At 36.9% G+C, this 20358-nt stretch overlaps 1 protein-coding gene across 1 annotated transcript in view; it reads left to right on the top strand.

Moving 5' to 3' along the window:
- LOC139151373 (putative diacyglycerol O-acyltransferase MT1468) overlaps positions 1 to 20358 on the top strand; it is a 388693-nt gene that overhangs the window by 117952 nt on the left and 250383 nt on the right. The window lies entirely within an intron of this gene.

The following is a 20358-nucleotide window of genomic DNA, read 5'->3' as shown; positions in this document are numbered from 1 at the left end:
TACATGTGCTCCTTAACAATCATATCAGTAGTCTGACAGATACGCCTTCATTGAAATTTTATCTCTTGATATCAGCTACAGATATATTCATAGTTTATTTCTCGAAATTTTCAAATCAAGCTACTCTATAAAACCTTGAAATTTACTGAATTATTAGCATTTGTAAGAGAGTAGATCCATTCCGTGAATACTCGATGTCGCTAGTCTGAGTACTTTAAATTCTTACACAGATAAATTTTGGTGTTAATATCTTACAGAGATTGCCTCACAAGTTCTTGTGTGGACGGAGAGTACATGATATCATACGAATTCGTGTCGGAGAATGACAAGGTGTCATTTAATAATATTTAGACACATAAGCAAAAGTGACTGAAGACATTAATTCCTCTAATTGTATTATCCTGCAAGGGATCCGTACAATATTTTGGTCAAAGAGCTTGAGAGAGATTTTGATCATGCGATATGTCATGTTTCCAATGCCTGTATTTTCTAATTTAAATCTAAATCTTTCAACCATGGTGAACCCAGAGGAGCAAGCTTTGCAAACTCATGCATTTGTCAGAGACAAGATTTCAAACGTTTACATTGCGGGCGATATTTTGTACAGTAAAATAATGCAAAAGAGATAAGAATACTTGTTATTTATGTATAATAGCTTGCATTTAGTGTAAATATGCTCAGTGATATCTGCAAATTTGACACACCAGGGTACAACAATCGTTAAGTGCTTAATAGCTACATATAACAAATAACTAAATATTGTGACCATCACCGGATTCCCTGCAAGCATGAGTTTCCGCTTTCCACAATGGCCATTGAAAAAAAAATCACAAAGTACCGCCAATGGAAACTGTTCCTCTCTACTGTCCCCCTGCTGACACAAACAAACGAACCACATATCTCCTACTTGCCCGCTTTAGAAAAGAAGAAATTTGACGATAACAAATTGCCCATCCGTCTATCCCGCCCACTGGTTGGCGAACAAAATGCTCGCCCACCCGCACACAATTCACTTTCAGAAGAATGTTTTGCCACCCTTGATGGCTTTACATTTCTCTCGATCTGTGCTTTTCAAACCATATGACACAAACTACATGTCCATAATGGTAATCTTCCTACCGTGATCAAAGCCTCCCATGATAATTTGCCTTTGTTATCTAAAACCAAAAGTTATGATATGAAAGAAAATGTCCCACCTTGTTACTTTGTATTGACTTTTTCTTGTCGGCAGTAGATTTTCAAAACTAAGCGATGAGCTTTAATGTGAATACCACGTGATTTTTAGACAGTGTCGATAGACGTTCCACTGAGAGATAGAGATTACAGGATTTTTTTTGAAGATTCATCGATTTTTTCATACGGTCTTGATTATTGGTAATGTCGTCGATACACGTGGTAATCGATTATTCATCAGTGTGTCAGAATGTTGCTCAAGCTCTCCACTTTAAATAATACGTATATTCGTTTTACCCTGGAAAGACAGGTCTATGGTCATTTTAACGAAAACTTGTAAGTTGAAAAGATGTATTGCAGCTTGTCAAATAAAATTATAAACACTGCGCCGAAGACACAGACACTTTCCGCATTGCCAAATTTTATCACCTTTTTTCACGATGATGGTTTTTTAACTTTGGTACCCTACATCGTGCAGATGTTGCTTAATTAACTCTGTGTCTTTAATGGAATACAGCTCGCCCCATGCGTATCTGATGTTACTTGTTTGACAACGTCGGTATTTGGGATGACTTTTGTGGGCGTCACATCTTATCTTATCATGATGTTAAATGTGTTTCACAACGTTGGCATTTGCGATGATTTCTTGGCCGTTTGCCTTGTGGCAGGTGATTTAGGAAAATGAAGGTAGCTTTTATCGTGTACAGGTGATTCCAAAAATGAGAACTACAAAAAGAATTGAATATTTAAGGTTTTTCCTAGTAGAGTATTTTTCTAAGCAGTAAATCCTGCTCTATAACCCTTCTAAAGATGCCATACTGAGACAATTAATAGCATGGTAGAAAATCAACCAGTTTTACAACTATCATGCGCTTAATTTGACCTTATAGTGCCGTTTTTTCACCCTACCAAATGATGGTTTCGTGGACGCGTGTAACGATAGAGAATCCTCCCACAAATAGGGGCCCCTAATGGGTTTTACTTGCTAAGGTCGTAAATGTTGACAGTAAGTCGTGAAAAGGTAGCAAATAAAGGGAAGGATGTGAAGGGACCGTGCATGCAAGTTTGGCAGAATTTTCTCTCTAGCTAGGATTTTTCATTATCCTAGATTTCGAGCTCACTTAGATATCTCATTGGATGATAATCCCACACACAGTGTAGTATATGACGTGTGAGCTCAACCTCTCTGTGTCCCGATTGATCTCCTGACCAATAATATCTTACTTCCACGTGCTCGTATACGACGAATATGTGTCGAAAACGAAATTTCGGTAAGTTTTAACACGTAACTTAGTTATATTCAGACGTGTAATGTTTGTATTGAGAATGTCCAGGTCAAGATACTGGTTTCATCAGAAAACAGTGAATATGACGGAATGATGTCCGAATATTAGGTCAATAATTGACACATGACAAATAGCCGTCTTCAAATCATTGCCCAAAGTTCCTGCATTGAAGTAATATTTACTCCAGAAATCTCGGTTTGGCGTCTATGATAGGCTACAGCCACCAAAAAAATTTGCAGTCACCGTGTTAACTTTGCGAGATCTAGGTTTAAGAAACAGCGATTCGTAGTACTGGTTGCTGTTAACCGCACCTCAAGCGCACATAAACCAGCTGGCCACGTCGTTTGCAACTCACCTATCAATCAAATAGATAATAATTGACAGTGATACCACGGGTTGAGCACTGCGATTTGCTTAATTGCTTATTAAAGTCAATAATTGACCATTGCTATTTCTGGTAAGCGATGATACATAATATTTCAATAATTTCAATAATTACATAATGATCAGAAAGCGAACGCATAAACTGACTCCTGTTACCGAATATGTCTAAAACCTTCTGAAAAGGATGGATTGTGGTCAAAACACACTTTATGTTCGGATAGGATCAGTAATAAATGACCTTTGACATTGCAACGACACAGAACTTCTGCTTTGACGAGACGTTCGACTTTTAACAGCTTTCATTTCAGTTTTTCCACACGGCCGGGTCGAGAGATTTGAATTAGCTAATTCAGTATTGTACACCAGACCAGAGAGTCGACAAACTAACTCTGTCAAATACAAAATGAAGAAGTGTCTGGTGCTGGTTGCAGTGTTGTCCTTCACGCTTGTGTGTGCCATCTTCTTCTCTGTATGGCAAGTTGTACTTGAGGCGAAATGTTTGGATTTGGACCTGTCTAACGTCAACTGTACCTACACAAATTGGAGCTACACCACAGCTGTAGGAATAACAGAGCCTCTATTCTCTGCGGTGTTGGTACTACTTGTGTTCTTGTTCTACTGTGAATGTGGTTCGTCTGCAACTGCGAATGGAGCTCATTCACATGTTGATATCCGTTTGTACAATGTGCTCCGAGAGAATTGGTGTATGAAACGATTCTTGGCGACGTTTTTGGCAAGTGTTTACTATGTACTTGTATTTGCGGGAAATATACTGTCTTCTAACACAAATCCTATCGATATTTAATATTGACACTTGGAATTTTGTCGTGGCTTTTTCTCCTCACACTATCGAATGAAAACGGTTCATTGTCATGTGTATGGAAGAATACTGACACGTCAGAAAAATACGATGAAAAGGAGACTCAAAAGGGCGAAGGGTCAGCGAAGGAAATAAATGCAACGAAAGCATTGTCATTTGTTTTCTTTTTGTTTGCCTGTCTGACCAACCTACTAGAATTTATGGTGTTTACTGTCTACATCACGAAGACTGTAACAACTCTGAATGCTCCCACAGAACACAAACATGTACTGAATGCCATTGACTTCCTCGGAATGACTCTCGTAATCACTGTGAGGTTAGTAAAAATGTTTAAAGACTCGTTTTGGACAAAGTTTCTTGAAAGAGACACGGACAATAGCAAAATAAATGAAAATGTTCATTGATCTAGACCACCATAATATGTATCAGAAAAACACAGGTATAAACTTACATTTAGAATCAAATCTTTACTTACTGAAGAAACATTCCTAATGAACCAATAGTAATGATATAATGATATCTAATTGTTGCATTTCTCCTATGTTGAAAAGTAATATGTTTTCACAAGAGCTCAGGTGGGTGGAAAGTGACACCTTAGCTTTAGGAGAAACTATAGCTGCTTTTCAAACATAATGTATGTCTCCAGAGCAAATGATAACATGTACTTTGGCTTGACTTACACATTTGTTAAGGAGTAAACAAAGCACAAAACAGTAAAGACCCCCCTGGTAGGTGTAAAAAATAACATTTTAACATGTTTAATGAGTTTGTTTATCAGCCTGGGTTAATAAATCCAAATCATATGTCAGATCAAAGTTAATAATTAAGGGATGTAGACCCTATTCCTATGAATATCATACAGAGATAATGAAAAGAGGGCATACAAAGTCCAGGCCTGCGTTTTCCAGTGTTTAATAATTAATGTTCGTTTTCAACAGAATGAACGGGATGGAGGAGGTGGGGCTGGTGCAATTCAAAAACCGGATGCATGGAAAATAATGAATCTTCCCAAAGCTTTGGCATAAGAAATAGTTACTTTTCACCAAATTTATGCACGAAAATCATAATCCTCCAAGTGCCATTTTAATCCCAGTAAATATATAAAAGTGGTAATTATTTTTAACAATTATTGATATTTAAATAAATAGAATGTGTTCCGATGACACAGAGATAGGGCCTTTGGCCCTCAATGTGTTGCCATAGGAACACCTCCTGTATCTATCTGCATGTCCTTATCTCGTTGCCGTCTACTCTTCAATGGCAACTTTAGCTGGAAAGGCGCTGGCCATAGAGTAGAGTCCTCATCATTAAATATTACAGTCCATCCAATACTTGTAAATGAAAAGGAAATATGGGCTGGAGACAAATTGTTCTTCAGGGTGATAAACCTAATAATAGAGAAATAAGGGTGATCGATAAATCTTTCTTTATTATACCTGGCAGAGACAGCAAGGGGTTCTACCCGGTTTTGACTGATTTGTACGGTGGCCCCTACACGCTACGGAACTTTATTTTTGAATATAAACTCTAATTTTTCTTGACAATATCTTTAATATTTGTAAGAGGTTTTATTTCTCCACGGCGAACTTTTAATTTTGTAAGGGATACTTTATTTTGGAGGAAAATGTTTTAAAACACTTTGAACAAAAACCTTACCTTTCAAAATATAAACTTAACTTTAACTTAAACAAAATATTTGTTTCTCAAAAGTATTTTAACTTTAACTTATAACAAAATATTTGTTTTTCAAAAGCATTTTTTATTCTGTAAAACAAAAGTAAAACTTGTTCAAGAGTACCAACTCCCCTACACGTCATGGAAATTTATTACTTTTGAACATAAACTCTTATTTCTTGACAATATATTTAATATTTGTAAGAAATTTTATTTCTCCACAGCAAACTTTTAATTCTGAACGGGAAACTTTATTTTGGGAGTAAACCTTTTTTATAAACTTTTCACAAAAAAACTTTAACTTGTACAAAATAACTTTAACTTTAAACAAAATATTTATTTCTCAAAAGCTTTTTTGTTTTGTAATACAGAAGTAAAAATTGTTCAAGAGGTTAAAAATTTTGCTGAGCGCGAACTGTGTTACTTAAATGGATGATATAACCTTATGTTTTTAGAGCAGAAAACTTAAATTCTTTTAACAAAAAATTATTTTCCAAGAGTAAAATTAATTTCTTTATGGGTAAAGATTTTCTCAGAGGAGCAATTGAAATACATTGAACATTTTTTTTTCTAAATGGAGCGAAAATATTTACTGAAGACAACAAAATTTATTTCCTTAAGATATATTTTCTACATATGAGTATTTGGTAAAACTGAACTGAGAAAGAACGAAAAAGGAAGGACGAAAAGAGTCAAACTTCTTGTTCTTCAGAGCGCAATTTAGCTCTACAGATAACTATTTCATGTGAGGGCGCAATATAATGCATAGCAATCTTTCTAGCGAGAGTAACATATTTTTAGAGAAGAGTAAAATATTTTCCCCCATTTTTCCGACAAGCGTAAAACTTTTATTTTAACGGCGGCGGAAGTTAAAGTATCCCACCATGCAACACCCAAGTTTGACGACCCAGTGTCTCTGAGACAACCATGACTGACTTAAGTCTTCATCGGCGTTACGGGCACGCTAGCCCGGCCCTGCCTGTGTACGATGCTGTGTGTTCCCGGCGTTATACGGGCCGGAGGCCGTATAACGCCGGGTACACACAGCGTCGTACGCAGGGTCGCAGGGCTACGGGCACGCAAGCGGGTCAGTTGCCACTCGAGCGGGATGCTTATGAAGGAAATGAAGGCAACTTCTCACATCGGATCTGTTAGTGTTACCATATATTGAATGAGCATATCATTGTTTGTGTGGAATACATGACGAGACACGGGTGAATCGATAGTGCTTTGACCTTGCTTTTATCTAGGTCCCAGAAGAACAGTTTTATGTTTGAGTGATTCGTCCTGAAGGCCGACGGTGTGCGACGGGACCGCATTGGGGTTCCTTCATCAGTTGCTGTGTTGTTAATGTTATTTATTCCCCTCCGTTTTGTTGTGTGATAGTCATCTTTTCAAAGAGGAGACAACCATAACTTGAGTCTTCATCGGCGTTACGGGCACGCCAGCCCGGCCAGATTCGTAATTGATAGAGTCTTCGACTGAAACTGAACCTGGCCCGCCAGATTTGACCACAGTCGAGCGTGGTTCAATACACGGTAGTTGTGGGTCCACAGCTGTGGTGTTTTTGGACGGGATATGCCTTTTATGAGTTGGTTGACTTTCACGTTTTTAACCCCGCCACCACACGTGAACGTCAAAACCGCACTCAGCAAAAATCTTAAACTCTTGAACAATTTTTACTTCTGTTTTACAAAATAAAAAACGGTTTTGAGAAACAAATATAAAGTTAAAGGTATTTTGTAAAAGTTAAAGTTTTTTGTGAAAAGTTTTTAGAAACGTTTTACCCCAAAAATAAACTTTCCCGTACAAAATTAAAAGTTTGCTGTTGTGAAATAAAAGTTTTCTTAAAAATATTAAATATATTGTCAGGAAATAAGAGTTTATGTTAAAATGTAATAAATTTCCGTGACGTGTAGGTGAGTTGGTACTCTTGATCAATGTTTACTTTTGTTTTACAAAATAATAAACACCTTTGAGAAACAAATATTTTTATTAAAGCTAAAAATACTTTAGAGAAACAAATATTTTGTGTAAGTTAAGTTAATTTATTTTTTTAAAAGTTAAAGTTTTTTGTTCAAAGTGTTTTTAAACATTCTACTTTAAAATAAAGTTTCCCGTACAAAATTAAAAGTTCGCGGTGGAGAAATAAAAGCTCTAACAAATATTAAAGATATTGTCAAGAAAACTTAAAGTTTATATTCAAAAATAATAAAGTTCCGTGGCGTGTAGGGGCCACTGAAGATTTTTAAGTGTTTAATAAGAAACTTTTATTCAAACAGGATTTGAACTAATTTGGGATACTTGGATCCTTACATTTTTCAAATTTCTCAAAAGTGTTAAGTGCCAAACAGCTGAATGTTACAATATTTCAAATTACTCATAAAACAAAAGTATTGCTTGGAAAGAAAAGCAGACGAACTCACATTTGCAGATATAACCAACATTATTTCACTATCCAATTATCCCAAATTAGTTCCAATCGTGTTTTCATAAAAGTTAATAAATCAGGTACCTTTTCCTTGTGATTGAGTTTGAAATCAAACGAGGTAATACCGAGCAGTAATCGGCTGTCACTACTTAAAGAGGCACTCCCACTTGGTAACATTTTTAAAACGTAATTTTTTAATGCCAACGGTCGATATTTGACGTGGCGACTGCGCGCGGATCGCGAGATATCGATAAAAACATGTCCTCAAAAAAGTAAAAGTTTGAATTCCGGTGGCCCACCTAAATTCAGCGTCCGAACATCGAACGTTCGGCACTGGGGCCGTTGTCAACTAAGCTATGGATCCGGAGTACGAGTCTACGCTCACGCTGCAGTACGCCAAAGTACCAGGTCCGTATCGGTGATCGGTTATGCCCCGTGGGGCAAAGTCGAGTCTTACTGACTCGGAGAAAAAAAAACAAAACGGAAAACAAAGTTTGCTTATTCCACCAGATTTCGCATAGGTGACCAGCACATACGTGCGGTTGATACATAGCGGCCACCGCGTGGTATGCGCGCATACCACGCGCGGCGGCCGCTATGTATCGAACCACGCGTAACTGTGTGGCAGACGACAAAATGTAGTCGAGGCGGCTAATATTTAACACGTAAAAACTGATGTTTATGTGGTATTGGTTAAAAATATAATACAACTGATTTAGAATAATGAAAACGACAAAAACTAAGGAGAATTTAATTACCTGGGGTAAAGGCATAATGCTGTATATAAAGTCTTTGCAGTGGGAAGTGAATTCATTGCGTCGTTCGAACTTATTATAGACTCCCTAGAATATCATCAATCAGCACAAACCTTCGGGGGATTTCGGGTCAAAATCAGACACAATCGTAAAACTTCGGGATGTGAAAAATACGCTCGGGAAATGACATGTTTTTATCGATATCTCGCGAACCGCGCGCAATCGCCACGTCAAATATCGACCGTTGGCATTAAAAAAATGTGTTTTAAAAATGTTACAAAGTGGGAGTGCCTCTTTAATAACACAAAGGTATGAGGTATGGCCAAAGAATAAACAACGACGTCTCCATACAAAAATAAAACAGACAAACGAAACGAGCAAAAAAATAGTAATTATCAGACACTTGCCCCTTTTCTGTGTGCACAGTTGGGGACCGTCGGTCGATCAACTAGCCCGAGCCAACTTGCAATTTCACAACAATATTTACCATCATTTGGACTTGCAATATGAACGGTACATCCACTTTTTAATTTATACTATATTTACGTAATTGTCTCGTCTTCTTCAGGCTTGACTTTGCCGGCTTTTTCGGAGACATGGCAATTCTAAGCTTAAAAGATGTGAGATACGGACATCAGGTCAAGATTTTACAAGATCCCTGGAATGAACAGGAAAACAAGACTGGTTCAGAGGGAATTTCGAAAAGAGCCAAAAAGTGTGATAAAAATCGGTCAAATGGTTCTTCAAATGCTCTATCATCACAAGGCAAAGGGCAGGAAAATAACAGTACACAGAACATGGAGGATAATCCAGTGAATGACACAGATCAGTGTTATGCTGCACCAGCCGAAAAATCATCATTACTGAGAACAGGATCTCAGAGAATGTATACCTCGAATTCGATAAACTCTGACATAATTTGACTCGCTGAAAATTGACTTAAGAAACAAAACCTTAAAAAATCAGAACTTCATTCATCACAACTTTGTTTCAATTTGGTAGAAGTGGGAACACAACTTCAAAACGTAGTGGAACGTTTGAAATCAGGAAGCCTCTATAATTTGATGATTACAAAAGTTTTAGATTATGTACTTATGTCGTTTTAATTTGAAAGAACTCCCATTTTACTTGAAAGGATATTTTTCAATAGGAATTTCAATCAATTTGGAACTTTGATGAAGACTATTTAGGACATGAATGCAAGAGGGAGTCTAAATTAAGTTATAGAATAGTGAGTCGACTACGATGGCGCACACGAGTGTCTCACCCCATCTCCCCCTCCCCCCCCTCTCTCTCTCTCTCTCTCTCTCTCTCTCTCTCTCTCTCTCTCTCTCTCTCTCTCTCTCTCTCTCTCTCTCTCTCTCTAAAAAGGTGAACTACAGATTATTCAACATTAACACAACAATGTTGCATACTCATCGGATTTCAAATTGTTTACAAACTGAAAGTTTACCCAATAATCCTTCAAAGTTTGATTCAAGACACTATCTCAACATACCGTATGAAGAATCATAACTTAATATTGTGTCGAACAGAATTACAAAGCGAAAAGCGACAAACAATGAAGGGTATGCTATAACTATCAAAGACTGACTGTTGATTATTATATGAAATCGTTATTTTTTCTGTTTACGTATGAAAATATTTGATCATTTAGATACAGAAATACTAGATAGATTGTTATAAATATGTTACTTAGGTGACTTTGGAAAATGTTGAAGCGTCAAACATGGCTTCCTTCATCTTGTTGTGACTTCTAATATTCAAAAGCGATTCAAAAGTGTAGTGTAATTTGTAATGTCATATGGTTTTACTGGTAGCAGTGCAAGGCCAGCGTTCTGACAGATTTAACGATGTACGATCGGAAGTTAAGCTTATACAGACCTGATTTTGAGACTGTGTAATTTTAATGGTCTGGATTTTATTTCAATATGAATATGTATACTAAGGGTTATCGTAAAGGTGTTGATTGTTGTACCGCAGATGACCAAATCTATACTGAAACAAAAACACAAATTTTTTGTAAAATGTTAGTTGTTTTCAAACTTTAAAAGTAGGTAGGTAGGTAGGTAGGTAGGTAGGTAGGTAGGTAGGTAGGTAGGTAGCGAGATAATTACATAAACTTCGACTACTAACATCAAAATTGCTGCATTTCAGACTCGTGTCACTAAAGACACATATTTCCAGCAACCGTCATGATAAAATTACCAAAAATAAAGGCTTGTTAATATTGTCAAAATGTAACTATATTTGGCTTATGTCACTAATTTCCAAAGTTATCTCAACAACAGCTTCTAAGAAGAAGTAGACTTTTGATAAAAGTGCCATTCGCACAAATGTAGAATTGCTATGTCAGAAACAATGTTTGGTCCCACTTATTCATCAGTAACCATTTTCATATGTGTGTAATTCACCCTAAGCATTTGATGGATGGTGAAACCAATCGTAAGTAAATAATCTGCATACCAAAATTATAATTCAGCCTAGTAAATGTACCGCACTTAAACTTTTTTCCAGTCAATCCTGCAAGGTGACAATGCCCCTTTTAGATCGTTAGCATATTATTGGAGTGATTAATCACTCATTTTCTGACACTTCTAATAGTAACCATTTGTCTCACTTTGAGGTGAGTGTTGCTTGTATAGCTGCGCAGATGATTAGTGATGACCGACAGATTAGCTTGGCCTTTAAAGTATCGGTATTTTACCGATCGCCTTCATCTTCACCAATATCAAGAGCAGCTGTTTTCTATGAAAGCCCATAAGGGACATGTTTGAAAGCAAAAATATAAAAAATTATCTTGTGCTCACGAGAAACTATCTCGTGATCACAAGATCTTTTCTTGTGAGCACGAGATCTTTTCTTGTGATCACAAGATCTTTTCTTGTGCTCTCAAGATCTTTTCTTGTGATCACAAGATCTTTTCTTGTGCGCACGAGATCTTTTCTTGTGATCACAAGATCTTTTCTTGTGCGCACAAGATCTTTTCTTGTGATCTCAAGATCTTTTCTTGTGATCACAAGATCTTTCTTGTGATCACAAGATAGTTTCTCGTGATCACAAGATCTTTTCTTGTGCGCACGAGATCTTTCTCGTGAGCACGAGAAACTATCTCGTGAGCACAAGAAAAGATCTTGTGAGCACGAGATAGTTTCTCGTGAGCACAAGATAGTATCTTGCGATCTCGAGAAACTTATCTCGTGAGCACAAGATAGTTTCTTGTGAGCACAAGATAATTTATCGTGCTTTTGTGGTTGGCCTAGGGAGTAAAATTCAAGGCCTTGCATTTTGCGGCCATACAGTTTAAAATTTATGTATCTGAAGCTCAGAGGCAGTATATGACACTACAATTTCAAATCTCATGCCAACTATATAATAAACGGAATCAGGGATGCTTTAATGATCTAATTTCTACTCTCACTTGTCCAAAATTATGTTTGAATGGCTTCTAAATTCGACTGTAGAGGTCAACTACAATGGTTTATCAATCACACAGTCAAGTACACTGACTGTTATAAGTTAACAGTACTGTATTCTGTAATATAATGTGCTACCAGTATTTGTATATTACTTTTACTTTGATCAATGTCAACTTTAAATTGTATATGTTCATTTTTACACAATGTTAACTGATCTTATCGTATAGTGAACATTGAAAGTGTGATCAAATTTAGCATTTATTTGTAATCCATAACTTTCAGGAAATGAATAATTAATATTCAAGTTTATAAATGTCAACATTTTCATGGCCTAAGTTTTAACTTATCCAAGACCCATCAACTAAGTGACTAGCTATTTCTTTAAAAGCCAATTTTCATTTTGTAAAATATTACAATAGATTGATACCGCAAGATCTTTTCTTGTGCGCACAAGATCTTTCCTTTGCTCTCAAGATCTTTTCTTGTGCTCTCAAGATCTTTTCTTGTGCGCACAAGATCTTTTCTTGTGATCACAAGATCTTTTCTTGTGCTCTCAAGATCTTTTCTTGTGCTCTCAAGATCTTTTCTTGTGATCACAAGATCTTTTCTTGTGATCACGAGATCTTTTCTTGTGCTCTCAAGATCTTTTCTTGTGCGCACAAGATCTTTTCTTGTGATCACAAGATCTTTTCTTGTGCTCTCAAGATCTTTTCTTGTGCTCACAAGATCTTTTCTTGTGATCACAAGATCTTTTCTTGTGCTCTCAAGATCTTTTCTTGTGCTCTCAAGATCTTTTCTTGTGATCACAAGATCTTTTCTTGTGCTCTCAAGATCTTTTCTTGTGCTCTCAAGATCTTTTCTTGTGATCACAAGATCTTTTCTTGTGCTCTCAAGATCTTTTCTTGTGATCACAAGATCTTTTCTTGTGCGCACAAGATCTTTTCTTGTGATCACGAGATATTTTCTTGTGCTCTCAAGATCTTTTCTTGTGCTCTCAAGATCTTTTCTTGTGATCACAAGATCTTTTCTTGTGCTCTCAAGATCTTTTCTTGTGCTCTCAAGATAGTTTCTCGAGAGCACAAGAAAAGATCTTGAGAGCACAAGAAAAGATCTTGAGAGCACAAGAAAAGATCTTGTGCTCACAAGATAGTTTCTCGTGAGCACAAGAAAAGATCTTGTGCTCTCAAGATAGTTTCTCGTGAGCACAAGAAAAGATCTTGTGCTCTCAAGATAGTTTCTCGTGAGCACAAGAAAAGATCTTGAGAGCACAAGAAAAGATCTTGAGATCAAGAGAAAAGATCTTGTGCTCACGAGATAGTTTCTCGTGAGCACAAGAAAAGATCTTGTGCTCTCAAGATAGTTTCTCGTGAGCACAAGAAAAGATCTTGTGCTCTCAAGATAGTTTCTCGTGAGCACAAGAAAAGATCTTGAGAGCACAAGAAAAGATCTTGTGCTCACGAGATAGTTTCTCGTGAGCACAAGAAAAGATCTTGAGAGCACAAGAAAAGATCTTGTGCGCACGATATAGTTTCTCGTGAGCACAAGAAAAGATCTTGAGAGCACAAGAAAAGATCTTGAGATCAAGAGAAAAGATCTTGTGCTCACGAGATAGTTTCTCGTGAGCACAAGAAAAGATCTTGTGCTCTCAAGATAGTTTCTCGTGAGCACAAGAAAAGATCTTGAGAGCACAAGAAAAGATCTTGTGCGCACGATATAGTTTCTCGTGAGCACAAGAAAAGATCTTGAGAGCACAAGAAAAGATCTTGTGCTCACGAGATAGTTTCTCGTGAGCACAAGAAAAGATCTTGAGAGCACAAGAAAAGATCTTGTGCTCACGAGATAGTTTCTCGTGAGCACAAGAAAAGATCTTGAGAGCACAAGAAAAGATCTTGTGCGCACGAGATAGTTTCTCGTGAGCACAAGAAAAGATCTTGAGAGCACAAGAAAAGATCTTGTGCTCACGAGATAGTTTCTCGAGAGCACAAGAAAAGATCTTGAGAGCACAAGAAAAGATCTTGTGCTCACGAGATAGTTTCTCGTGAGCACAAGAAAGATCTTGAGAGCACATCTTGTGCTCACGAGATAGTTTCTCGTGAGCACAAGAAAAGATCTTGAGAGCACAAGAAAAGATCTTGTGCTCACGAGATAATTTGATCTTTTCTTCATGTAAATTGAAAATCGACAAATAACCATAATGGAGATTAAATTTGTTTGAGAGACAATTTCTACCAAAATGTATCCTTCTCACAGCAGTATCGACCTATTCTAATATTTTACTGAAATTTGAAAGTTTGATTTTTACATACAAAAAGCTAATCATCAAGTTGATGGATTAGTGATGAAGTAAAACTTAGGCTACGAAAATTTTGACCTTTATTTATTATAATTTATTATTTGTTTATTTCGGACAGCATTCGTCCATATAAATTACACAAAGGAAATACAGATACTGTGATACAAAAAAAATGGTGTTGCATATACTATTCATACATAAATTCATTCACTAACCATGAAAGATCGACTTTCTCCACAGGTTACGCAAGTCACAACTGTAAAACAGTACATCATTAACCATTCTTACAATTGTATTTTCACTGTAAGATATACTGAATATTGAATAATTAATTTGCTGAAAGTTATACATTGCCAATAAATTTGATCACACTTTCAATGTTAACTGTATGATAAGATCAGTTAACGTGTAAAAATGAATGTATACAATTTAAAATTTACATTGATCAAAGTAAGAGGAATAATATACAAAGACTGGTAGCACATTATATTACTGATAGAGTAATTGTAGAGTAATTGTACGTGACTGTTTGATTGATAAACCATTATTGTTGATCTCGGCAGTCGAGTTTAAAAGCCATTCACACCTAATTTTGACAAGTGGGAGTATAAATCAGATCACTAAAACATCGCTGATTCCGTTTATTATATAATTGGCACGAGAATTAAAATTATAGTGTCATATATTGCCTCTGAGCCTTAGATACGTAAATTTTAAACTGTATGGCCGAAAAAATGCAAGGCCGGGAATTTTACTCCCTAGGCCAACCAAAAAAGCACGATAAATTATCTTGTGCTCACAAGAAACTATCTTGTGCTCACGAGATAAGTTTCTCGTGATCATGAGATATTATCTTGTGCTCACGAGAAACTATCTCGTGATCACAAGATATTTTCTTGTGCTCACGAGATAGTTTCTCGTGCTCACGAGAAAGATCTCGTGCGCACAAGAAAAGATCTTGTGATCACGAGAAACTATCTCGTGATCACAAGAAAAGATCTTGTGATCACAAGAAAAGATCTTGTGCGCACAAGAAAAGATCTTGTGATCACAAGAAAAGATCTCGTGCGCACAAGAAAAGATCTTGTGATCACAAGAAAAGATCTCGTGCGCACAAGAAAAGATCTTGTGATCACAAGAAAAGATCTTGTGCGCACAAGAAAAGATCTCGTGAGCACAAGAAAAGATCTCGTGAGCACAAGATATTTTTTTTATTTTTTGCTTTCAAACATGTCCCTTACGGGCTTTCATAATTTCTTATGTTGTGTTCGCCTTTTATAATAATAGTCACATTAGGTTGCACAAAAGAAAAGCTATGACACTTTGAAACAACAAGAAAGAACACACACCAAGCATGGTTATTAGTTATGGCGTACTGCATGGGAAGAATACTGCTTGCCTCAAGAAACTCACACAGTCTTGTATGATTACCTTTTCATCTGCAATCGGACGCCAGGTGAGTCAGTTACCAAGGTCACTGGAACAACATCGCGACATTAATGCCAAATAAGTATTTAAGTTGACAATGTCTTATAAATTCAGTTCGCTAAAATGCTAATGGAGTGATAAACATCACATATTATCTGTTACTATAGAAACCGTTTGTCTCACTCTGAGGTAATTATTGCTTGCACCTTAAGGAATCGGTGTTTTACTGATCCCCTTCATCTTCAACAATCTGTAGAGTGACGTAGCTACATAGCGACGGACATGAACTTGCATCACTTGTTGCAGGCTGAGCTCTTAGAAGCACAATTCTACCCTCGGACTGCGCATTTCTCTAAAGGTATGGTGATCTTTGAAGAGGCTGCACGTTAGGCCAAAGCCGGGGAATAAAATGAAGAAATGATCATCGGTAAGACCATTGTTGTTTACAGCAAAACATGGAACCCATCAGTTTGACGAATGCTATCCCAAATTATCAAAACTGGAAGCATCGTATGTGTGAGATTATGCACATTTGTTTACTTATGTGTTTTAAGTGCTGTGGAATGACTGTAAATGACTGTAAATGCCATTCTAGAATTTATTGTAAAGTGTCAAAAAGCTATCGTCACCCACGGCAAAACCTGTTAAAGCTATCCAAGCCACAGGTCATGCCTTTAATGTGATCCTTTATCACCGTTTACTTTCATATTGGTTTCTTCATAAATTTTGTACCCTGCATCGCCTACCTATTGCTTAGTTGACTTGGTGTAGGCATTTGCATACAGCCCGCCCCCTAATATGCCACATCGTATCTAGGATTTCTAACGAACAGTCGCAGTCTTTGTCTGGTACTCGTTTGTTGTCGTTGATATTTCATTGTTCCGATCTTGACGGCAGGGGATATTTTAATTTTATTTTGCTACTCATCCAACAGGCGAACCAAATTACAGGTGCCGATAACCATAAACATGAGGTACCAATAACCCATTACCCGTTGGAGCACTGAGCTTGAATCTCGAACTCCACATCCTCTGACAATGAGTCCGATACGCTGGACCTACCAGGTCTCGATCCTCAAAACAAGGCAAATTCTGAATATCATTCGCGTTTAAGGTAGAAAAATTAACATGTAAAATAGCTCTCTTCAAACCACTAGCTTGAGTTCCAGGATTGACGCAATCAGATAAACAACCATTATGCGCACGTAATATTTGCTCGATTTATCTCTATCTGTGTCACTGAGGCTGTTACTGCCATCGCCTTGACAGCGCCTTGACAGTGACAGTGTCCTTTATAGGCAGTAGTAGTGTGGCAGTAACTATATTAACTTTTAGAGTTTCGGGAAAAATTTTGTTCAGTTTATTAACTGCGATCTTATTCTACTCTCTATAGCAAATTGAACTGTCCAGTATTCAGTTTGCCAACACAGCCTGTGTATGTGTACTGTGCATTTGTATCATTGACAAACGATTCTTCCCTGGACTATAATTCTATTATTAACAATAATTGTTTACATATATAGGCTTTGTTGGCGAGTTGAATATTCAGCATGCTGTAGGGAGACAGCGAGAAAATGTATTTGTTTCATTCCATAGAAATATTAAAAGAAATTATCAACAGTTGTATCTTCTGTCCAATTACAAGGCCTATTAAACCTAAAACTCTGAATCATGAAAAGTACAGTGATTTACATCTTACAAACTCTGATATGAAACGTACAGTGATATACATCTTACAAACTCTGAATCATGAAACGTACAGTGATTTACATCTTACAAACTCTGATATGAAACGTACAGTGATTTACATCTTACAAACTCTGATATGAAACGTACAGTGATTTACATCTTACGAACTCTGAATCATGAAACGTACAGTGATTTACATCTTACAAACTCTGAATCATGAAACGTACAGTGATTTACATCTTACAAACTCTGATATGAAATTTACAGTGATTTACATCTTACAAACTCTGATATGAAACGTACAGTGATTTACATCTTACAAACTCTGAATCATGAAACGTACAGTGATTTACATCTTACAAACTCTGATATGAAACGTACAGTGATTTACATCTTACAAACTCTGAATCATGAAACGTACAGTGATTTACATCTTACAAACTCTGATATGAAACGTACAGTGATTTACATCTTACAAACTCTGATATGAAACGTACAGTGATTTACATCTTACAAACTCTGATATGAAACGTACTGTGATTTACATCTTACAAACTCTGAATCATGAAAAGTACAGTGATTTACATCTTACAAACTCTGATATGAAACGTACAGTGATATACATCTTACAAACTCTGAATCATGAAACGTACAGTGATTTACATCTTACAAACTCTGATATGAAACGTACAGTGATTTACATCTTACAAACTCTGAATCATGAAACGTACAGTGATTTACATCTTACAAACTCTGATATGAAACGTACAGTGATTTACATCTTACGAACTCTGAATCATGAAACGTACAGTAATATATATCTTACAAAACTCTGAATCATGAAACGTACAGTGATTTACATCTTACAAACTCTGTGTCAAACGAATAAATGGTGGTAGCTGATAGAGATTTGTTGAGTACTACGATTTGAACGATAGAAAGTTCACAAACACTCTGCTATAGAATTGAGGAATGTCTATATCACACATTCCGTTTGAGAAGACCATTGAAATATAATCGATATGGTCAAATGACCTCTGGTATATATTCCCACGCTTGATACCTTTCCTTTAAACATCCTTCAGACGTGCAACAATTGAATATTGTTCTAGCAGTTTTACCTGTGCGCTCAGAACAAGATTATTGCAGTAACGCCAGGGAAGATACGAAATGAAGAAGAAATCGTGTGTGTTACTGGTTGGAGTGTTGCTGTTCTTAACACTTCTCTGTTCCATCGCCTTCTCTACATGGCAAGTTATACTTGAGGCGAAATGTTTGGATTTGAACCTGCCTAACGTCATTTGTACCTACACAAATCGAAACCAAACCACAGCTGTAGGAATAATGGAGCCACTGTTGTCGGCGGTGTTGGTGGTTACAGGTATTCTTGTTCTACTGTGTAAATCGCCCGGCAGAAACTCTGAATTGGTACAACGTTGTCAAAGAGAACTGGTGCATGAAGCGATTGTTAACTACGATGGTAGCAATTCTTTACTATGCACTTGTCTATGCCGGAAATCTAGTGTCGTTTGACACAGGTCCATATCGATATATATCAATGATATTTGGAATTACGTCGTGGTTTTTGCTCCTCACACTATCGAATGAAAATGGTTCATTATCATGTGTGTGGAAGGAGGTCCGTTTTCTTCAGAGTTCACAAGGGTCAGCGAGGGAAAAAACTGCAAAGTTTGCCGTGAGAGCACTGTCTTTCTTATTATTTCTGTTCGCCTGCCTGACCAACCTACTAGAATTCATGGTGTTTACTGTCTACATCACAAAGACCATAACGCCACTGCATGTTCCAACAAAACACGAACGTGTCCTGAATGCCGCTGACTTCCTTGGAATGACTGTGATAATTGCTCTGAGGTTAGTAGAAACTTTAAAGACTCATTTTGAAAAATTTCCTTTAAAAATACAGGGCATACTTTGACAGAACTATAGTAAAATAAAGGACTGTGGAGACAGTCCAATCAACAAGTATGAGTTATGTATGTGAGTGCTCCTGCAGCGGGCGGCTGAAGGCGGCTTTCTGATACGCTAGCGTGACTGCAGTACGATAAACATGCATTTTTTGATCGCACAGTCGCTACCATTGCAACTCTACTATTCTTGTGAATTATTCGTCGTAAGTTACAGCCCAGCTTAAATAGTTTACGTTTGGATCAAGATATTAAGTTATAAAACCACTCAATTATCCTGACCAGTGAACAGCCATTCTATTTAAATTACATCGTTGCGCCAACTTATGGACCCAGCTCTAATAAATATAATTTTTACTATAACCTAAACGGGATTCGAACCCCCACACACTCACGGCAACATCGCCTAGCTGCTAGGCCTCACACAAAACCAGTCGGCTACCGTTTCCAAGATATAGTAAAAGTACGGTCATGTTTGTACTGGTTTACTGCAGAAAACTCTGAATTTACAAGAGCTCTTGTGGTTATGACTTGAGACATGCATGAATAGAAAAAGGGACGAATACTACTACCGCTCTTTTAGATCCATAACGATTTTATCTGGCGAAGGACACGTCATGAAATAAAACCAGCCACAATAAAATATTACCGACAATATGTGAACTGAGATTAACCTAGTAAACCGTTGACCAGTTGTTCAGTCTTGCAGATAATTACTTAGGCATTCCACTGATCAGTACTGTTTGAGACAAAGAACTCCGCTGTTTGTAAACAAATACAAAACAAAAACAAAAACAAAAACAAAATCCACAGCTTTGATAATTACGGGAATGATATTTACCTGACACATTCAAAACGTCCATATTTACACAAAAATTACCACAAGTTGGCATAGGAGTAAACTTTCCGGACGTACTGAAATGACTCCAAGCCAAACAATAAGTAAGGAAAGTTTGAGCCTTGGAATATCATGAGAAACACTAAGAAGCAAACATATTTACACTAGTCTGGGACCCACATTACATTGCACAAAATGAGCTGAGATATTAGAATTCAAATTATTCATTATTCAACAAGTTGAT

The sequence above is a fragment of the Ptychodera flava genome, chromosome 2 (assembly GCF_041260155.1).
Source record: "Ptychodera flava strain L36383 chromosome 2, AS_Pfla_20210202, whole genome shotgun sequence".
Taxonomy (NCBI): Eukaryota; Metazoa; Hemichordata; class Enteropneusta; family Ptychoderidae; genus Ptychodera; species Ptychodera flava.
The sequence above is the reverse complement of the archived record's forward strand: the minus strand, read 5'-3'. Positions and strand labels throughout refer to the sequence as shown.